This window comes from Aphis gossypii, chromosome 2, assembly GCF_020184175.1.
Source record: "Aphis gossypii isolate Hap1 chromosome 2, ASM2018417v2, whole genome shotgun sequence".
NCBI classification, from domain to species: Eukaryota; Metazoa; Arthropoda; class Insecta; order Hemiptera; family Aphididae; genus Aphis; species Aphis gossypii.
Genome location: NC_065531.1, coordinates 76,978,696 through 76,999,964, shown reverse-complemented (window position 1 = coordinate 76,999,964; position 21,269 = coordinate 76,978,696). Strand labels below are relative to the sequence as shown.

At 29.5% G+C, this 21,269-nt stretch overlaps 3 long non-coding RNA genes across 8 annotated transcripts; all 3 read left to right on the top strand.

Moving 5' to 3' along the window:
- Positions 1–3,194: 3,194 nt before the first annotated feature.
- LOC126549917 (uncharacterized) lies at positions 3,195–7,001 on the top strand. 6 transcript variants are annotated; one of them, XR_007603888.1, is made up of 8 exons: positions 3,197–3,649; positions 4,423–4,533; positions 4,625–4,726; positions 4,797–5,005; positions 5,078–5,315; positions 5,386–5,578; positions 5,730–5,900; positions 6,032–7,001. It is a non-coding gene; the product is annotated as an uncharacterized LOC126549917 (long non-coding RNA). The 6 variants fall into 6 exon arrangements; XR_007603890.1 differs by having other exon boundaries at positions 3,195–3,649; positions 4,465–4,533; positions 5,078–5,578; XR_007603891.1 differs by having other exon boundaries at positions 3,195–3,672; positions 4,465–4,533; positions 5,078–5,578.
- Positions 7,002–12,896: 5,895 nt separating this feature from the next.
- Positions 12,897–14,159, top strand: LOC126549919 (uncharacterized). Its single transcript, XR_007603893.1, has 3 exons — positions 12,897–13,125; positions 13,197–13,291; positions 14,066–14,159. It is a non-coding gene; the product is annotated as an uncharacterized LOC126549919 (long non-coding RNA).
- Positions 14,160–14,743: 584 nt separating this feature from the next.
- On the top strand, positions 14,744–18,096 carry LOC126549918 (uncharacterized). Its single transcript, XR_007603892.1, has 2 exons — positions 14,744–15,614; positions 16,547–18,096. It is a non-coding gene; the product is annotated as an uncharacterized LOC126549918 (long non-coding RNA).
- Positions 18,097–21,269: the final 3,173 nt, after the last annotated feature.

Below are 21,269 nucleotides of genomic sequence, written 5' to 3'. Positions count from 1 at the left end.
TTTTTAAGTATTATTTTTATATTATTATTAATATAATATATACCTATTTTTATATATTAAATTATTTTTCAGAGCTAACTTTCAACGAACTCGTCTTCCTTCTCATAAGCACAAATATAATAAATTAAAAAATCACCTTAAAAAATTGCTGGCAAAACATAAATCTGAGACCTTCACTAATTTCCTTTCCAAACTCTCATCAAAAGATGGTAGTCTTTGGAGAGCGACTAAAAATATTTGTAAATTTAACACCTCTAATTTACCAATTAAAAAGCTGGACGGAAGTTATGTCATCTCTGGTTCTGATAAAGCTGAACTTTTTAAAGTACATCTATCTACTATTTTTCAACCTCACCCTGATATTTACTCTCAAACCAATACTAGTGTTGTGGAAGATATTCTTGACTCCCCACCTTACTTGCCATCTAATTCTATCAAACATTTTACACCTAATGATATTAAATTTGCCATAAATAAATATTCCCTTAAAAAATCTCCAGGTTTTGACCTGATTAAGGCTGAAGTAGCTAGGTGTTGACCTAAAAAAGCCTTTATTCATCTTTCACATATTTTAAATTCCGTTATTAGACTATCATACTTTCCCATGCTGTGGAAATGTTCTACCATCATCCTAGTGCCCAAGCCAAAAAAGCCACCTGACTCAATAACCTCTTTTTGACCTATAAGTTTACTCCCTTTTTTCGCTAAAATTCTGGAAAAACTTATATTAAAACGTATCCTTCCATGTATCTCTGAAAAATCCATCCTTCCTGATTCACAATTCCGTTTTCGCTCCTCTCACTCTACGGTCCAACAGGTTCACAGAGTTGTAGACGCCATTTCTTACTCACTAGAAAAAAAACTATACTGTACAAGCGTATTTTTGGATATCTCTCAAGCCTTTGATAGGGTATGGCATGATGGACTCCTTTATAAATTAAAAAATTGTACTCATCCTACATACTTCGCTATTATTAAGGCATATCTCTCCGATCACCACTTTCAAGTTCATGTCGGTGATGAATTTTCTTCTATAGCCAATATATCAACTGGTGTTCCACAAGGTGGTATCCTCTCACCTACCCTTTACAATATTTTTGCCTCAGACCAACCAACAATACCTAATACACTAACTGCCGATTATGCAGATGATAAGGAAATCTTATCTATACACTCTGATCCCGTCGTAGCTTCTCAAAATCTCCAATCTCACCTTAATCTCACGGAAAAGTGGTACACTGACTGGAGAGTTAAAATAAATCAAACCAAATTTTATTATTTTTTAAAACCTAACTAAACTTTGATCATAAAAATTGCTACTTTCGTTTAATATTTCCAAAATTATTTTTAAAAAAAATACAATTTTTATGTATACTTTTTATTAAAGTATATTCTAGTTAAGTAGTTTAATTTTAATACATTTTTTTATTTATATATATTTAGTAAATTAGATTTGATTTAAAATTTTATATTAATTACTTAATTAAGATTAAGAAATAATTAATAATTAATTATTATTAACAAATTTATACATCGAACGTATCTCCACTCGTCATTCGGTGTTGTTTTATAATGTAATATCCCACATTGATTCCTGACTGAATGCAACTCTTCAATGGATAGCCCAAAACATATTAAGCGATAAATGCTGTAATGATAAATTATATGTTACGATTAAAATTAAAAAAATATAACTTTTAAAATAAAGACATTTCTTAATTGAACCAAATTATCTTACCACCAACAAAAGCATCGCCAGCTTTATTTGTGTCTACAATATCTTTCTCAGATATTTCCGGCACATTAAATGTTGAAACAAGATCCTCCAAAAAAGATTGGATATTAAACATAAGCTATTATAAAAGTTAAATTTATGAAAATATTTACTAATAGCTACGATAACTGGTTTATCGGCATGAGTTAAAATAACTAAGCAATAACCGTCTTTTTTGACCTTAAAAGTGCTCATCTTGCGTGCGACTGTCTCCATATCTGTCGTATCCCACTTATTCGCAAGGGCAAATGCTTTGGCTTCCTAAAATCAAACATACTTTTGTAATAAAAAAATATTTTATTTTATTACACCGCATTTGATTCCACTCACTTCAGTACTTCCAATCATTATATTTACGTATGGTAAAACAGCCATCACTGAATCCATATAAGTTTCAAATATATATGCCGCACTCATATTGAACAATAATAGACAATTCCTTTTATGTGCGATTCTTGCAATTTTTTCAACCGTGCGTAAATGCGATAACTTTGCGTTTTGAATGATCTTTTGGTTTTCGGGTATTTTTAATTGGTCATCTGTATAATACCTCGATGCCGACAAATTGGCACACAGCGATCTATCTTTTCCACCGTTCGTAATTATAACAGCACACGTTCCTGTAAAAAGTAATGATAAGATATTACATGTATACTTATTTAGAGAAAATAATATAGTCATTGTTCACCTGTGGACTTATCAGAATGGTACTGGTATTTTACGTCCAATCCATCACTGATCGCCTCGCGTTCTAATATCTTGCTGTAACGATCTTCCCCGACTGCACCAAAAAACGCAGCAGAGTTCGGTTTTTTCAGTATCCACTATGTAACATATTTTATTGTTAAATAAAACGATTTTATATTAATTTGTTTTGGTTTTGTATTGAAATCGCCTGAACGAATCTCAATGAATTTTGACCGGAACCTCCAGCAGTGTATTGCACGTTCGGATCTTTTTCTATTTCTTCGTATATTCCCATTTGTTTTTCCCCTGCCAATATTGCATCATTGTTCTTTAGATCATATTTTTTTAATATATTTGCATTGCCTACCACAGTCATGTCTAACAGTGGGTTACAAAAACCTACGACTGTCCCAGGCCTAAAACAAAATGAATTGAAGGTTATATAATTAATATTTTATATATTTTATATATTTTATATACATGCAATAATATATAGTTACTCACTTGACAATTCTGGTATGATGGTCCATTGTTTTTTGTGGTTGTTGATGATATTCGGTCTTCCACTAAAAAAAAAAAAAATCAATTACAAATTTAAACAGTAATACATAGTTTTTCACCGTCTCAAGTTTTTAATAAAGTAGCTCATATTTAAGCATTCGAGAAATTATAATTACCTTGTCAAAAAGACTAACAATGCATACCTTGAAGGCATTTAAAAATGATATTCCGCTGGGTTACCTAGCAACCTAACTCTTTCTCCACACTTCAAGCCGTCAAGATCTGCATTATAGCACACTTTCGACGGCAATAATTAAGGAGAAACCACCGAAGCGACCTACGAGCCACCGCGAACATTTACAAGACCTGGCGTTGGCTACGCATCTCGACGACAATCGGCACCAAAGCTAACAGTGACAAGCCATCAATACTGCCCGTAGTCCGTCACATTCGGTTCGTAACCCGAACATCATAAAGTCCTCGTGACTTTTGACGAACGCCTTCGACGTTATGACCAACGACTCCGTGACCGCGGCTTGATCACCAGCAATTAGACCCATAGTCTCATTACGAGAACATCGGCGACCGTCGCGATATAATACCGCCGAGCCGTGGAATATTGGAACACTCACAGCGAGCTCCGGAATCAGTAGTCATCAACGAAGAAACGAGCCCCAACAGTGTCACGTAAAATAGTCCTTTATAAAAAGGTTATAAATTTCTTTAGATGATCATATTATTTTTACAGTATTAAAATTTGTTATTATAATTTAAAGGCTAGTACACAATCAGAAACAAATAACGAGATACCGATAATTATTCGCTATGAATTCATTAAAATCATGTGTTATAATTTTAAAAATAAACAATAAAGTGTAGGTATTAATAAATATATTTTAAACGATTAAAATCGATTTTATTATATGTATAAATTTTTATAATAAGGTCAATTTGGTTTTTTAATGATGTTTTTATAAATATTGTGAACTAAATTTTAAATTTGTTAAATGTACCACTTTCGCGAAAAAAAATTTTTGGAAAACAAAGAGTATCGCCTCCTCGTGGTGTTTTTCGGATAACGCTAAATGCTACTCAAATATTATAAGCATTACCAACTTAATTTTAAATCGATCTAAACTATTCTGGGCGAAACGGGAATCATATAAAAACAAAATTTAGGCGAAATGGATAACCGGGCGAAAGGGTGAGGGTCATTTTTGGGCGAAACGGGTCCCGCCCCATAATAACACATATTTTGTTTTCACTTTAATTAACAGTGTACATTCTTATTTAATATAATGTATTTGCTATTTAATATATTTTATTTTTTTGTCTTTCTTATAAACTACCTTGAAACAAATTTTAATACTGTAAAAATAATATGATCATCTAAAGAAATGTATGACCTTTTTATAAATGTATTTTAGTAACTTAAACCTTAAATCAATTTTTCTCTATAGCAATTTTAATCGAGCGAAATAAATACAACGCGTGTATTTTAGATATGGCCTGGCGGACAGTGTGATTTTATGACGTCACGCGTTTTACGCGATTTATAAATAAACACCGAAGTAATTGTCCGACAATAATTTTTATACCACCAAAATATTTCTATTTAATGCACTATATTTTGACACAAAAAAAATAATATGTTTTTTTTAGTTGTATAGTCCTTTAAGGGGCCTTGTCGTGGCTATTAAATAATGGGCAACATTTAGGCAATTTGTAAGTTCGTCGCCTCCGCTCGGTGCTTATGCGTTAATTGTAAATGAGTATTAGTGTGATTGTAAGTATAATGGATTAGAGCATTAATTATGATATAATTACTTTATAGATATTTTTGTAAAGCTGATTCCACTTCCCAAACTTATGTTCCTGAAATGGAGACATGAGGATTGTGACAAAACGTAATTGCTGCAAAAAAATTGGTGGCTTTTCACTCAGACAGCTTTATTCAGAACATGAATAATAATTTTGTAGAGTCTTACAACAGCGTTGTAGCAAAATTTGTAGGTGGAAAAAGAGTAAAATATTCCCTGCGAGGTAAATAAAATATGATTTGTAAATACTATAATTAAATAATTTTAATATATGTAATATGTATGGTGTATGCAGCTGTAGTATACCTATCTCTCGATGGTACACAAAAAGATTAATAAACAATTCACACTATTTTAAATTTCTTTATTATTCACACAAACAAACACACAAAAATAAGAACATATACCGTCTCTCACTCAAAACCAGCACTGTCCCTATCCTGTGGTGCTTACGTCCTTAAATATTATTTTACAAGGTGCTGCCTCAGCTCATTTGCTTCATTGGCCTAATATTACGCAATTTAAACAAAGAAGTAACATTTTTCTATTATTATTTGTTGGCAAATGTCACATAGATAATATGTATAATAAGAGTTTTTTTAGGTTCGTATAACACTCTATGTATGACAACAGTTTCATCGTTCAACTTTGGCCCAGAGTACATGCGAAAGTTATTTAAACGAGCAACTAAGGGAAGTCCTAGAAAGTTTACCAAACGGTTAATTTCAAAATTATTAAAGAACAAGACCTACGCAAGGAGAACTCCAAAAAATAGACTCAACTTTGAGCAAAAACAGTATATTATTATAATATGAAATAATAATAATAATGATTTATAAATGTTTTTATAATATATTATTATTTTAATGATAAACTATATTTTTAATTGTTATTTTATGAATATTCTCAGTCATTTGTATTGCTTTTTGAAAATATATTTGGTTTAGGTTACAAAGCAAAAAATTTGCGGGGACCGATACTGATTACGGCGATCTGTACAATGAGTTGGGCTGTGAAGAGCTATCGCTTTCAGCCGAGGAAGTGGAAGAGAAAAAATTAGAATTCTTAACTTCTTTGATAAAAAGCGTAGAAGAAATTCAGGAGCTACAATAGAACAGGTTAAAACAATATTACAAATTTATTTTTATACTATTATACTTTAACACTATACAAATTTCATAAAAAAAAACAATTATTTTGTATTTTTCATCTCTTTTTATTTATAAAATGTTTATGTTTGTTGTGATAGGTCAAAAGTGACATTTGGCATAAAGAGTGGAAATTTAGACTAACTATCTCAAATTTTGGACGTGTGTGCAAGCTTAGACCCAATACCCCCTGAAAAAATATTGTAAATTACATTTTATCCCAACAAAACATATATATAAAATGATAGCCAAGTTCAATTAAATAATATGCTTTGGTTGTTGACTTCAACGACAAAAGAAGTGAGATCTAAATGGATGCCAAGTTTAATGGTCAGTCCTGAAATTTATTTATAACAACATAAAATATAATTTCTTCTTATCACTTAGGATAATGTTTTGAAGCCTAAGGTCTGACTTGGCTAGTTTCCATATATGAATAAAATTATGTTATAGCCTTCGCAAGTTCTAAAGTTGTAAGTTCTTTTTTATCCTTCTAAAAATTTGGCTTGCTGGTAGAAACTAGCTATCGAACACAGTGCTCTTCCATGACTGTTTTGGTTGGTACTTAATAATAATTCGTATATGACGATATATGACGTATATGACGATTCGTATATTAATATCGTCATATACGAATTATTATTAAGCATCAACCAAAACAGTCACGGAAGAGCACTGTGTTCGATAGCTAGTTTCTACCAGCAAGCCAAATTTTTAGAAGGATAAAAAAGAACTTACAACTTTAGAACTTGCGAAGGCTGTAACATAATTTTATTCGTATATGGAAACTAGCCAAGTCAGACCTTAGACTTCAAAACATTATCCTAAGTGATAAGAAGAAATTATATTTTATGTTGTTATAAATAAATTTCAGGACTGACCATTGAACTTGGCATCCATTTAGATCTCACTTCTTTTGTCGTTGAAGTCAACAACCAAAGCATATTATTTAATTGAACTTGGCTATCATTTTACATATATGTTTTGTTGGGATATCATTACTTTTTTGTAAGTAAATTATTAATAGCTATTAAATCATATTAAAATAATTTCCAAATGGTTTTTAATAAACTGTTGTATTTTCCTACATGTACGGGTTATAATTTTTTTTTTTGTGTTTTATTTATATTTTCCTACGTTTATGGGTTATAATTTTTTGTTTGTGTGTTTTTATTTATATTTTCCTACGTTTACGGGTTTTTTTTTTGTGTGTCATTATTTATATTTTCGATGAGAACATTATCTATGTTTTGAAATACAAACAATATTTATATTATGTATATTTTACCTAACAATATTATTGGTTTTTATTTTTGTCTATTCTTAGTACTGATTTTTCCCCCGAAACGACTTCATTTCGATCGTCGATAACAATAATTTACCATGACGTATTCTATAGATTAAGTTTATTACTATATACTATAATTCAGTTACTATTACGTCTAACATTAAAAAAAAAAAAATAATAATATTTATTATAAAATATTTTCTGTTGTATAATATACAGAGTATAAAATATATGTAAAATTAATATACAATTACTTTATCTCTTTTTGAGTATATTTTTAATTATCATAATTTTATTGACTATAATTTCTACTGATGGGTGGGTAATTCATTATTTGTAAGAATAATTATTTAATTATTTTAATTGTAATATTTAAAAAAAAATAACATTAATTACATACAAAGATAGAAAAAAAAAGTACCTATGTTGCTGCGCGCCGGTCGACAATATCGACATTCGATACATATTCGGCTGTACGTAAGGTTAGCGGAACAATTTAAGTCAATACTACATTAAATTAGAGGCAATTAATTAATTAATTGAAAAATAAAACATAATAGATAATTAATTGCAAAATTATAATAAAATCAATTGATAAAAAATTAAAAAATTAAAAAATTAAAAAATTTTAAATTAAAAATCTTCAAGTTTCTGATTTTTTCCTTTGTATTAACCTAACTACCTATCTGTATGCCAAATTTGAACTTTCTAGGTCATCTGGAACTGGGTTAGAATTTTGATCTATAGGTAAGTCAGTCAGTCATAAAAATGACGATTTTGGGACGTTAATATCTAAATAACGGTTTGAGGTATGTTTATGAAATTTGGAAAACATATGTATCTCGTAAGTCTCAATCCCAACAAAACATAAATGTAAAATGATAGCCAAGTTCAATTAAATAATATGCTTTGGTTGTTGACTTCAACGACAAAAGAAGTGAGATCTAAATGGATGCCAAGTTCAATGGTCAGTCCTGAAATTTATTTATAACAACATAAAATATAATTTCTTCTTATCATTTAGGATAATGTTTTGAAGCCTAAGGTCTGACTTGGCTAGTTGTCATATACGAATTATTATTAAGTACCAACCAAAACAGTCATGGAAGAGCACTGTGTTCGATAGCTAGTTTCTACCAGCAAGCCAAATTTTTAGAAGAATAAAAAAGAACTTACAACTTTATAACTTGCGAAGGCTATAACATAATTCGTATATGAAAACTAGCCAAGTCAGACCTTAGGCTTCAAAACATTATCCTAAGTGATAAGAAGAAATTATATTTTATGTTGTTATAAATAAATTTCAGGACTGACCATTGAACTTGGCATCCATTTAGATCTCACTTCTTTTGTCGTTGAAGTCAACAACCAAAGCATATTATTTAATTGAACTTGGCTATCATTTTACATTTATGTTTTGTTGGGATATCATTACTTTTTTGTAAGTAAATTATTAATAGCTATTAAATCATATTAAAATAATTTTCAAATGGTTTTTAATAAACTATTGTATTTTCCGACATACGTATAAAAAAAAATTAATTTAATTTAATTTTTTTTTCTTTTTTTTATTAATTTAATTTTAATTTTTTTTTAAATTTTTTAATTAAATTTTTCAATTTAAGTCAACACTACATTAAATTAGAGGCAATTAATTAATTAATTGAAAAATAAAACATAATAGATAATTAATTGCAAAATTATAATAAAATCAATTGATAACAAATTAAAAATTAAAAAATTAAAAAATTAAAAAAATTAAAAAAATTAAAAATCTACAAGTTTCTGATTTTTTCCTTTGTATTAACCTAACTACCTATCTGTATGCCAAATTTGAACTTTCTAGGTCATCTGGAACTGGGTTAGAATTTTGATCTATAGATAAGTCAGTCAGTCATAAAAATGACGATTTTGGGACGTTAATATCTAAATAACGGTTTGAGGTATGTTTATGAAATTTGGAAAACATATGTATCTCGTAAGTCTCAATATATAAGCCAAATTTGACATGTTTATGTGGAATAGATTTTGAGTTATGAGGGGGTCAAAAGTGGCTCCAAATGGTTCGTGTAATATTACACACGGTGTTGCTCGCTAGTTCTGTAGCTAGAACTTGGCTTGACACGCTACCGCGTGTCTAGATACGGCGAAGTGTTCACACCATCAACTCCAGCATTGAGATATGATTACAAAATATTTATTTAGTAAAATTCAATTATATAGGTAGGTACACAAAATTGATGTTTATAGGTATGGAATACAATATAAGCCTATGGCCAAAAAAGATTTTGAGCTGAAGTTGGGATTAGAAGTATTTCCAGCGGGTCTATTTATAGATGAGATTTCAAGTTTTTAGCTTGTTCTCCTGATGGGTTGATAGGAGATAAGGACTTATTGGAAGTAAAGTGTCCTTATAGCGCTAAAGATATGACAGTCATCGAAGGTGTTGCAACAAAAAAAATCAAATTTTTGTCGGTCAATGACTCGGGCGAGTTGCAATTGAAAAAGATCGATATCTATTATTACCAAGTGCAGAGTCAATTGCATGTGGCTAATAAACAAATCTGTTATTTTGTAGTTTGGACACCAAAAGGTAAGTATCATAATAATACAACATCCAAACCTAATAAAGTTGTTCCATACAATTACATGTTATTATTAGATATTATTATATTAGATGTTATTAGATATTTTTATAGAAAAAACTGAGCGAGATGACGAGTTTTGGACAACTAAAATGGAAAGTCAATTGGTACAATTTTACAATAAATATTTAGTGGCTGAAAAATTGCAGCCAAATATACTAATATAAAATGTATACGATTTTATGAATGTAAATAAATTTACTGTAATATGAAATATTTTACCTATGTGTTACTCATTATTATTAATTTATATTTTTCGTTCTTGTGATCCTTGTTTTTTGCTTTTTTATTTGTACGTACAAGTGTACAACTTACATTATATTTTTATTTATCAACGTTTTAGCGCTATGGTTATGATTTAATACATAGATGTATATGTGTTTTACCATTATAAGACTATTCGAAATTGTTGTTTTCCAATAATGTTAGGGACATTACAATATATATTTATAATAGTAGATTAGTAGATAAGATAACGTTTTTGTAGACCGTATAGAGCACGGACTAAGATATACAGGACTGGACACGAGATGAATATTGTGGTTACGAAATGTAGTACAACAGGCGGTGTTCGGGGGGATATTTTCCTTTTAGCTATACTAGCGCCGTCTTAGTGGATACTTTTGAAACTAGATCACATTATTATTTATTACAAATTTATAACTGATAATAGTATTTATTTATCTATGGTGATAATGTCATCTAGTTTCAAAAGTATCCACTAAGACGGCGCTAGTTAAGCTAAAAGGAAAATATCCCCCCGAACACCGCCTGTTGTACTACATTTCGTAGTCAACCCCCCACACCCTCCAACCTTGTCGTGTCCAGTCCTGTATATCTTAGTCCGTGGTATAGAGTAAATAGTAATAGATACTACTCTAACTCTATGGTAGACCGCTAGGACGGCGTAGTGCCAGTGCCCAGTAGCAATAAGTGGTGGTCCACGGGTCGCGGGGTTACTTACGCACGCGCATGCACATGTCAACGTAATCGCCAGACAGAAAAATTACAAGCGTGATTTTTTGCTAAAAACACACTTTACATGAAAAACTCTCACACCTTGTAGATTGGTCCAATTTTCGTGATTTTATTTTTGTTAGATAGAGGAAGATTTTTTACAGGGCACCTAAGACTTCAATTTTTGATTACGTTGCTAAAAACGAAAAATAACACAAAAATTAAAAAGTTGTAAATATGGATTAAATTCAAATCGGTATCATACGATTAAGAAAAATAATTTTAAAAATCCAAGTCCAAGGCACGCTAAAAAAAGTTTTGGTCTATCTAACAAAAAAAAAAAAAAATACGTAAATCGGACCAATCTGCGAGGCGTGAGAATTTTTCCTGTAAGACATGCAGTTTTTGAGCAAAAAAACTGGTCGCGCGCAGACCCCTTAAGCGGGCCAGACGCGGTAATCCGTACCTCCACCCTTGATTGTAGAAAACAACAATATTCCTAAATTGTTAAATGGTCTCGAACCTATAGTCCGATTGTACGGTCTCGGGTTCGTAAACTATATCCTTTAATTTGTAATTAAATTAAATTTATATAAAAACAAATAGAGCATAATTACCTAAAAACACCTGCGTTATATTTCTATAAGAAACTGTGAAGCGCCACAGCGTGTACCGTTACAAAATGTTGAAACAAGATTCTCTAAAAATAAGTGGATATTAAACATTAGCTGTAATATAAAGATTAAATTTATAAAAATATTTACTTATAGCTACGATAACTGTTTTTCAGTTTGAGTTGAAAAAACTAAACGATAACCGTCTTTTTTGACTTTAAATGTACTCATCTTGCGTACGACAGACTCTATATCTGTTGTATCTCACTTATTCGCACTGGCAAATGCTTTGGCTTCCTAAAATCAAAAATATTTTTGTAATGAACAATTACTTTTTTATATTACTTTTTATGTTTCAATTACTGCGAACAGAATAAATTTATAAATCGAACGTATCTCCTCTCGTCATTCCATGTCGTTTTATTATATAGCATCTCGCATTGATTCCAGACTGATTACAACATTTCAATAGATAGCTCAAAACATATTTAGCGAAAAATGCTATAAAGATAAATTACATGTTACGATTAAAATGAAAAAAAATATAACTTTTAAAATAAAGACATATTTTAATTGAACTAAATTATCTTATCACCAACGAAGGCATCGCCAGCTCCAATTGCGTCTACAATATCTTCTTCAGATATTTCAAGCACATTAAATTTTGAAACAAGATCCTCTAAAAAAGAGTGGGTATCAATATTATTAGCTGTTATAAAAGTTAAATTTATGAAAATATTTACTCATAGATACGATAACTGGTTTTTTCGGCTTGAGTTAAAATAATTAATCGACAACCGTCTTTTTTGACTTTAAGTCTTTAAATGAACTCATCCTGCGTGCGACTGACTCTATATCTGTCGTATTCCACTATAACTAAGTTTTAGAGTAAAAATATCTATTATGAAATTATAGAGAACAATATTTAAGAGGGAAACCCATGAGTGTTATTTGAAGTATTGGGTATTAAAAAAGTCAGTTATTTTAAAAATGTTAAATAAAATATTTTTGTTTCTTTAATTACGAGCTGAGTATTTAGATTAATACAAAACCACAGTGCCGTAACCTTAGGGGGGCTTTTGAACCTAAGCCCTCCTCCCAAATTCTCAGGAAAGAAATTTTTTTTAGTAATGCTTAATGGGTTAATATCATTGTAATAATGTTAAAATGTTGACAATTTACATTAATATATTAAATGCATATAATACATTAAACAGTAAGTGTATTGTGTATTTAATTGTTTTTGAATTATTTTCTATTTTCTTATAGAATTAAGTATGCATGTTTAATCCCAACCCCCGGAAAAATAAAACAAATCCTGGGTTCGGCATTGTGAAACCCCAAAGACATTATATATAAAAAATTTAAAAATGCTAAAAAAAATAATATTAAAAAAAGACAAATTCTGTTGCTAATGGTAACATCAACTAGTTTTATTTATAACAAATATTTCGTATATATCTATAATATATTTAGTATACGATTTGACGTGACAGTCGTAGGTTTTTGTAACCCACTGTTAATCATTACTGTGGTAGGCAATGCAAATATATTAAAAAAAAAATCTAAAGAAAAATGATGCAATATTGGCAGGGAAAAAACAAATGGGAATATACGAAGAAATAGAAAAATATCCGAACGTGCAATACACTGCTGGGGATTCCGGTCAAAATTCATTGAGAGTCGTTCAGGTGATTTCAATACAAAACCAAAACAAATTAATATAATATTGTTTTATTTAACAATAAAATATGTAACATAGTGGATATTGAAAACCGATGAAACTATACTGATGACCAATTAAAAATACCAGAAAATCAAAATTTTATTCAAAACGCAAAGTTTTACTTTGTGACTGTAAGTTTTTTTGATTATATGATATTATATTGATTTTTTTAACTTCTCTTATTTGGTAGAAATCTTTTTTTTTTTTATAAAAATTTAACTTTTTAATTATTATAGTACCTATTATTATTGTATAATAAATTATACTTATTTCAAAAATAATAAGCGATTATAATTTATTTTAACATAAATAAGTTTATGGGCTGGATACCACATTTTTTTTTTTTTTTTTGTAATAGATTTTACAGATTTAAAACCATGATTACTGTTATCATTATCACATTTTAATCAAAATAATTGTAAGTTAAGTCCGTAGTAACCTTATACTACTAGACAGGACCTGTAGATAACAACGGCATTACGAACAGCGTAACAACATCGTGCAGTGATCTAAGCCGTTTTGGACGACAAGAGTGCATAATATGTATATTAGAAATATTTTTGTGACAATAAATTGTGACATAAGATAATTAATAAAATAAATAGCTAATAAACCATTAATAACAGTTCAATTAGACAATATAAAAAATCCATGCTACGGTATTACCGTTCATAGTGTCCGTACGAGTAATCTTGTAATCAAACAGCGTCCTCTATGTTGTTATGCATTCCATATGGTCGTTGCTTATTTAGTAGTATAATATCTATGGTAGTAACCGACAATCAGTATAATTATACTTTCTTTGTAACATTGATCTAAATTATATTTAATAACATATTATTATACATGATTTAATGTTTGTTAGTGCAACGGAAAACGCATCAAATATATATTTTTAATTTTAGGGATTTATCTTAGTATCGCATTTAAACACGGTTGAAAAAATCGCAAGAATCGCCGATAAAAGGAATTGTCCATTATTGTTCAACATGAGTGCAGAATATATCTTTGAATCGTATATGGATTCAGTAATGGCTGTTTTACGATACATAAATATAATGATTGGAAGTACTGAAGTGAGTGGAATCAAATGCGGTGTAATAAAATAAAATAATTTTCATAATCTTTCAAAAAAGACGGTCATCGCTTAGTTATTTTAACTCAAGCCGATAAACCAGTTATCGTAGCTATGAGTAAATATTTTCATAAATTTAATTTTTATAAAGCTAATGTTTAATATCCACTCTTTTTTAGAGAATCTTGTTTCAATATTTAATGTGCCGGAAATATCTGAGGAATATATTGTAGACACAAATGGAGCTGGCGATGCCTTCGTTGCTGGTAAGATAATTTAATACATTTTCATTACTAAAATTGTTTAATTTTTTGTATAAAAAATTACAAAATTATTTTTAAAAGTATGAAATTTTTATGCATATTTTTATTGAAGTAAAATCAAGTAGGTTAAATTTTATTATTTTTATGTATACTTTTTATTAAATTGTATTTACGTGTTTTTACACTAAATTCTAATATAACACACCCAATATAGGCTATATTGTGTTAAATAAATAGTATGTAATTTTACTTTTTGTATTTAACTGCAGAGAAAGGATATTTTCAATTATCATGTGTACTTCATGTCAAAAATCTTTATATTTATCAAACTGATGTATTGTATTGTTATTTCATAAAGAAAATAGTATTCATAGAAAAACATTTTTTATAATGTTATTGTATGATAATTTATAAAACACAGCTTTTCTTATATACTATATAGGTAGAATTCAATGTCTATCGGTGCAATGGAAAAATTAATTTTAATATATAAAATTCTCGTGTCACAGTGTTAGTTATCGAATTCCTCCGAAACGACTTGACCGATTTTCATGAAATATTTTGTGTATATGTGGTAGGTCTGATAATACGTTTAAGGCTAATTTAAAAAGGTGATTGACCACTCCCGGGAGGTGCTCAAACAGGCATTTTGAGATTTACGATAGACATTTTTGTTAAAAATGGTTGCTATGGTGGTTATAAGATTTGAGAATAATATTTATTTATTAATGGTTGCCATTTGTAAAATATAATATTAATATAATGAATTACCTGACGTTGCAAGGTAACCAAAAATAAACAAAAAAAAAAATAAAACATAAATAATTACTTTGAATAAATTATTTGTTTGTGTCATTTAAAATGCCAAGTAGACGCCAGAATGCCAATGTTTGTCGTAGAACAAATGCAGCTACAAACATGAGAAATAGAAGAGCGCAAATAACAGACAAACAATACCAATCCAATAGTGCGAATGTTCGTGTGAGTATGTCGCAATTGCGTGAATCTCAATTACAAGAGACACGTGCAGAACGGAATGAACGACAATTTGAGCAAAGACAAGCGCGTCGATTCGTAGCTGACTCACGCAGAGCAAATGACCAACAACGCAAACAGGTACATCGAGTATTTATTTTTGATTCATTCCTGCGTCTAGCATTCCAGTATGAGCCCGATATTGAATAATATGATCATTCAAAAATATAACTTTTAAAATAAAGACATTTCTTAATTGAACCAAATTATCTTACCACCAACAAAAGCATCGCCAGCTTCATTTGTGTCTACAATATCTTTCTCAGATATTTCCGGCACATTAAATGTTGAAACAAGATCCTCCAAAAAAGATTGGATATTAAACATAAGCTATTATAAAAGTTAAATTTATGAAAATATTTACTAATAGCTATGATAACTGGTTTATCGGCATGAGTTAAAATAACTAAGCGATAACCGTCTTTTTTGACTTTAAAAGTGCTCATCTTGCGTGCGACTGTCTCCATATCTGTCGTATCCCACTTATTCGCAAGGGCAAATGCTTTGGCTTCCTAAAATCAAACATATTTTTGTAATAAACAATTATTTTTTTTTTTTTATTACACCGCATTTGATTCCACTCACTTCAGTACTTCCAATCATAATATTTATGTATGGTAAAACAGCCATTACTGAATCCATACACAATTCAAAAATATATTCTGCACTCATGTTGTTTGCGCCGAAGCCGCTCCTGCGATTGGTGCGGTTGGCGGCAACGACTCGCGGGATGCTGTGATAAGGAAGGGTACCCAAGGTGTAACAATTAATTAATATAATATGAAGTATAATAATAAATGATATAACGTGACAAATATAAGTATAAATTACTATAAAATGATCGAATATTCCACGCGTCTAACGTAAACAAAACAATAATATAATAATTAACAATAATTATGCGGGCACGGCCGCGTAATCACAATAATATTATAAAGGAATCAGAACAATTAGTTCTTTTTACATATAATAATGTAAATACATATAATAGTATACTAATAAGAGTGTTATAGACTTGCAGGATTAGTCCGGGCTGGTAAGGCGACAGCTCTTGACGTTTGAATTGACGTAAATTTAATTTCACGGAATAAAACCGGAGTGTAGTTAATACGTCAAGCCACAATTATCTTGGAACTTACGAAGTGTTACTACACTTCACGGTATATATATAAAAAAATGAACGACCACGGGGTGGATCGACCACGAGGTCACTGACACACTCGTTCGACGTAAAAAACGTGCCAAAACAAAGCAGACTCCGCTAGGTTCGGCGGATGGCGAAAGACGGTCACAACGACTTAAATGAAGAAAAAACGTGTTGTCCGCACACGCGGTTTAATCGCGTGAGGTGGCGAGCGGACGGGACGATGCGTCAGGCTCGACCGCCTGGAAAATACGCAGACTTTTTGCCGGCGACAAATAGCCAACGGCCAACAGCTCAGTGATGTACGGTAGAGGGGGGGGGGGAGGAAGCAACTTTATCACGGAGCTTCCCCGTCCGACATGGCGCTGCGATAAGATACGTGGCGTACTTGCGTCCGTGCACGTAGGTACACATGTTAAACAATAACGGACAATTGTGCGATTCTTGCAATTTTTTCAACCGTGGTTAAATGCGATAACTTTGCGTTTTGAATGATCTTTTGGTTTTCGGGTATTTCTAATTGGTCATCTGTATAATACCTCGATGCCGACAAATTGGCACACAGCGATCTATCTTTTCCACCGTTCGTAATTATAACAGCACACGTTCCTGTAAAATGTAATGATTAAGTAATGATCAGGTATGATGATCTATTGTTTTTTGTGGTTGTTGATGATTCTGTGACCTAACCTATGAGTTAAAATAACTAAGCGATAACCGTCTTTTTTGACCTTAAAAGTGCTCATCTTGCGTGCGACTCTCTCCATATCTGTCGTATCCCACTTATTCGCAAGGGCAAATGCTTTGGCTTCCTAAAATCAAACATACTTTTGTAATAAAAAAATATTTTATTTTATTACACCGCATTTGATTCCACTCACTTCAGTACTTCCAATCATAATATTTACGTATGGTAAAACAGCCATCACTGAATCCATATAAGTTTCAAATATATATGCCGCACTCATATTGAACAATAATAGACAATTCCTTTTATGTGCGATTCTTGCAATTTTTTCAACCGTGCGTAAATGCGATAACTTTGCGTTTTGAATGATCTTTTGGTTTTCGGGTATTTCTAATTGGTCATCTGTATAATACCTCGATGCCGACAAATTGGCACACAGCGATCTATCTTTTCCACCGTTCGTGATTATAACAGCACACGTTCCTGTAAAAAGTAATGATAAGATATTACATGTATACTTATTTAAAGAAAATAATATAGTCATTGTTCACCTGTGGACTTATCAGCATGGTACTGGTATTTTACGTCCAATCCATCACTGATCGCCTCGCGTTCTAATATCTTGCTGTAACGATCTTCCCCGACTGCGCCAAAAAACGCAGCAGAGTTCGGTTTTTTCAATATCCATTATGTAACATATTTTATTGTTAAATAAAACGATTTTATATTAATTTGTTTTGGTTTTGTATTGAAATCACCTGCACGACTCTCAATGAATTTTGACCGGTATCCCCAGTTCTATTTTGCTCTATTGAGTTTGAATGATTTCTTAAGAACAATGGTGTTTTTCACGTTAAAATTGTTCCGTATAATCTATCAACAAATGGCGGAGCAGATCATTTGGTAAGGACATTAAAAAATTATCTAAAAAATATAATTCCTAGAAGTAAAAACAATGATAGTATATAGACTAGTGTGATGAAATTTATTTTGCTTTATAATAGCACTAACCACTGTTCTATTGGGTTTAGTCCTGCTCCACCGCATATTGGGCGTTCTTTATTTGCATCTTATGATAGGTTAACACAATTTTTTGGTGTGAAAATTCACAACTTAGGGTGTTGGAGTCATGGAACTTAAATCATTGATACATTGAACAAAGTTTATTTCACACCATTTTTAAAGCTACTAATAAGACTATATAAAATTATTTTCTCTTCGCACCGACTATTAAAACTTAATACATATGATTATAATTTTCATTTAAATAATATGCAAAACTCACTTTAATCCAATCCTATTTATTTTTAATCTTTCATTAAAAATTTTACATCATCATCTTGTTTTCAAAATATCTTATCCCTGAACACATTTTTTTCCCCTACAAAACGTGGTCCTAATTTTTTTATGTAATTTAATATAGCCTTATTATTCTTACAATATACTTATATTACTAATATTACTAATTATAAAATAAGACTTTCCATTACTAGTTGTAGACCGATTGTGCCCAAAGGTGTCTTCATAAATGCGCCCAAACGTGTTAACAATTTTCAGGTAAATTATTTATACTGCTCCCAAACGGGTCATTCCCGCCTATAGCAGCAACATGGTTTCCGCAGTAACAGATCTGCTATGACAAACATATTATTACCTAACCTATCTATTTAAAAATGCATTCCTAATTCTTTTTCATATTGGAAGTAGTGTCAATGGACGCTACCTTCCCTCAAGCCTAGATAAAAATAAATATTAACACAATAACTTATTGTACCTATTACTTTTTATATAGGTTGTAAATTTAAAATTGTTATTTATTTAATTATTTTAATAATAAAAAAAAAATAAATAAATAATTTTCCAATGATCAACAGACTGATATCATATACACAGATTTTGAAAAACCTTTTGATAGTATTAACTACCTATACACTTTTGATAAATAAATTATAATGAATTATAATATAATATTTAATAAATGAGACTTAAAATAGTTACGAATAGAAGATGAAAAAGATTTTTGCTAAAAATGAAAGAAAACAAAAGTAACTACATTATTTTTTATTAACAATTTTGAAACTGCTCTTAAAAAATTAAAATATTTTTTTGCAAAATGTATTTTTTATCAATGTATCGTTTTAATTTTTTAGAATAAATACCTATTTATTATCTGGCACAAATTAATGAGTGAAAAACTGAATACAATTTGGCACTCCTTCCTTTTTTTTCAACCAGTTCCTCTGAAAGTTGTTTGTAAAATATGTTTGATGTTAAAAGCTGATGTCCCGTATCTGTACATTTCATACTATTCAGGCTATTCTAGTCGTATTTAATGACTAATGACGTGACATAGTTATGTTAAATTTATATTGATTTTTGATGAACTATATTTTATTTCTTTGTCATATATAAAAAAAAAAAAAAGTAAAAAATTTAAGAATTTAAAAATTTTAACAAAAAAGCAGATTTTTTTTTGGATTTTAACTATTTTTCTTAAAAGTAATTGTCGTCATATGTCTTGGTTTTATTATGATATTGTAATTTTTTGTCTTATAACTTGATTTATAATAAAAATAAAACAAATATGAGCTTAATTAATAATTGTTAAATCATAATTTATTATATATACAGATATTAATATATACATATTATATAATTAACCAAGTATAATGTATATATAATACATTTATGTTTATTATAAATTTGACGAAATATTTATTTGGTTATAGTGTATTAAAAATAAAATTTCCATTACCAACGGTGCGTTGAAACGAGAGCAAATATAAGATTAGGTACGTGGGTTGGCTAATATGGTAGAATCGTTGTAGGCGATTTTGGAATGTTTTATACCAGTTCATCAGTTAATTTTTAAAAAGAAAATTATTTTTTAACTTCAAAGGTTTGCCATGGTAACTAAAAACGTAATATATAAATAAATACATTGAACTTAAAAAAAAAATATTTATTTTTATTAATATCTGTTCTGATCACTCTGCATTTAAAAAAAAAAAGATATTCATTTTATAATACATTATAAATCGAATATTTTGTTTTTATTTTTAGACAAATACATTTTTTCAAGGTATTATAATTTGGCAAGATTTTTGTTGGTAAGCGTATTATAATAAACATAAAAGACATAAATGTCAAAAACATCTGATACTGGTTTGTGTTTTTTAAAGCATATATTATAATATTTCTAAAACTATACAGATACTCATACTTGATATTTTAACATAAATAATATTTTATTATTTATTTATTTATTTATTTAATTGGTTAATTAAAATTGTTATAGTGTCAATTATTTAACACTATTGGGGAATTTCAATCAGCAACCAAATATATATATATATATTTATAACCAAATCAATAATATTTATACATTTATTTGGTGTATATTTTATGAATTAATAGTTATTATAAACTATGTTTAAGTTAATGTAATGACATGCATTTTATTTAAGGGTATTATATTTTACGGAATACTTTAAAACTGATTGAAATATTATTTTAACTATATTGTTGTCAGTAAAAAAGTAGAGGTTATCCAGTAATAAAATTATAATTTTTTTATTAATCAACATATGGTTTTTACGTGTGCGTCAAATCGTTCAATGGATAATACAATGCGGTAGATAAATCCAATACGCACAAGAAAATAATTTTATAAACTATAAACGATAAAAATAATTGATTAAAAAATATGATAAAAACGTTTTAGTAGAGCAACTATGGTGTATATACTTACTGAATAACGTAGCGTGTAGGCATAATCATTTCAAATATTTGTTTGAATTCCTAAATTATATAAATACCTATGGAAAATCACTTTCTACACTTATGATCAGTAAAATATTAAAATCTTAGTTATATCGTGCAGTGGTTATTTTCTACAACTTAT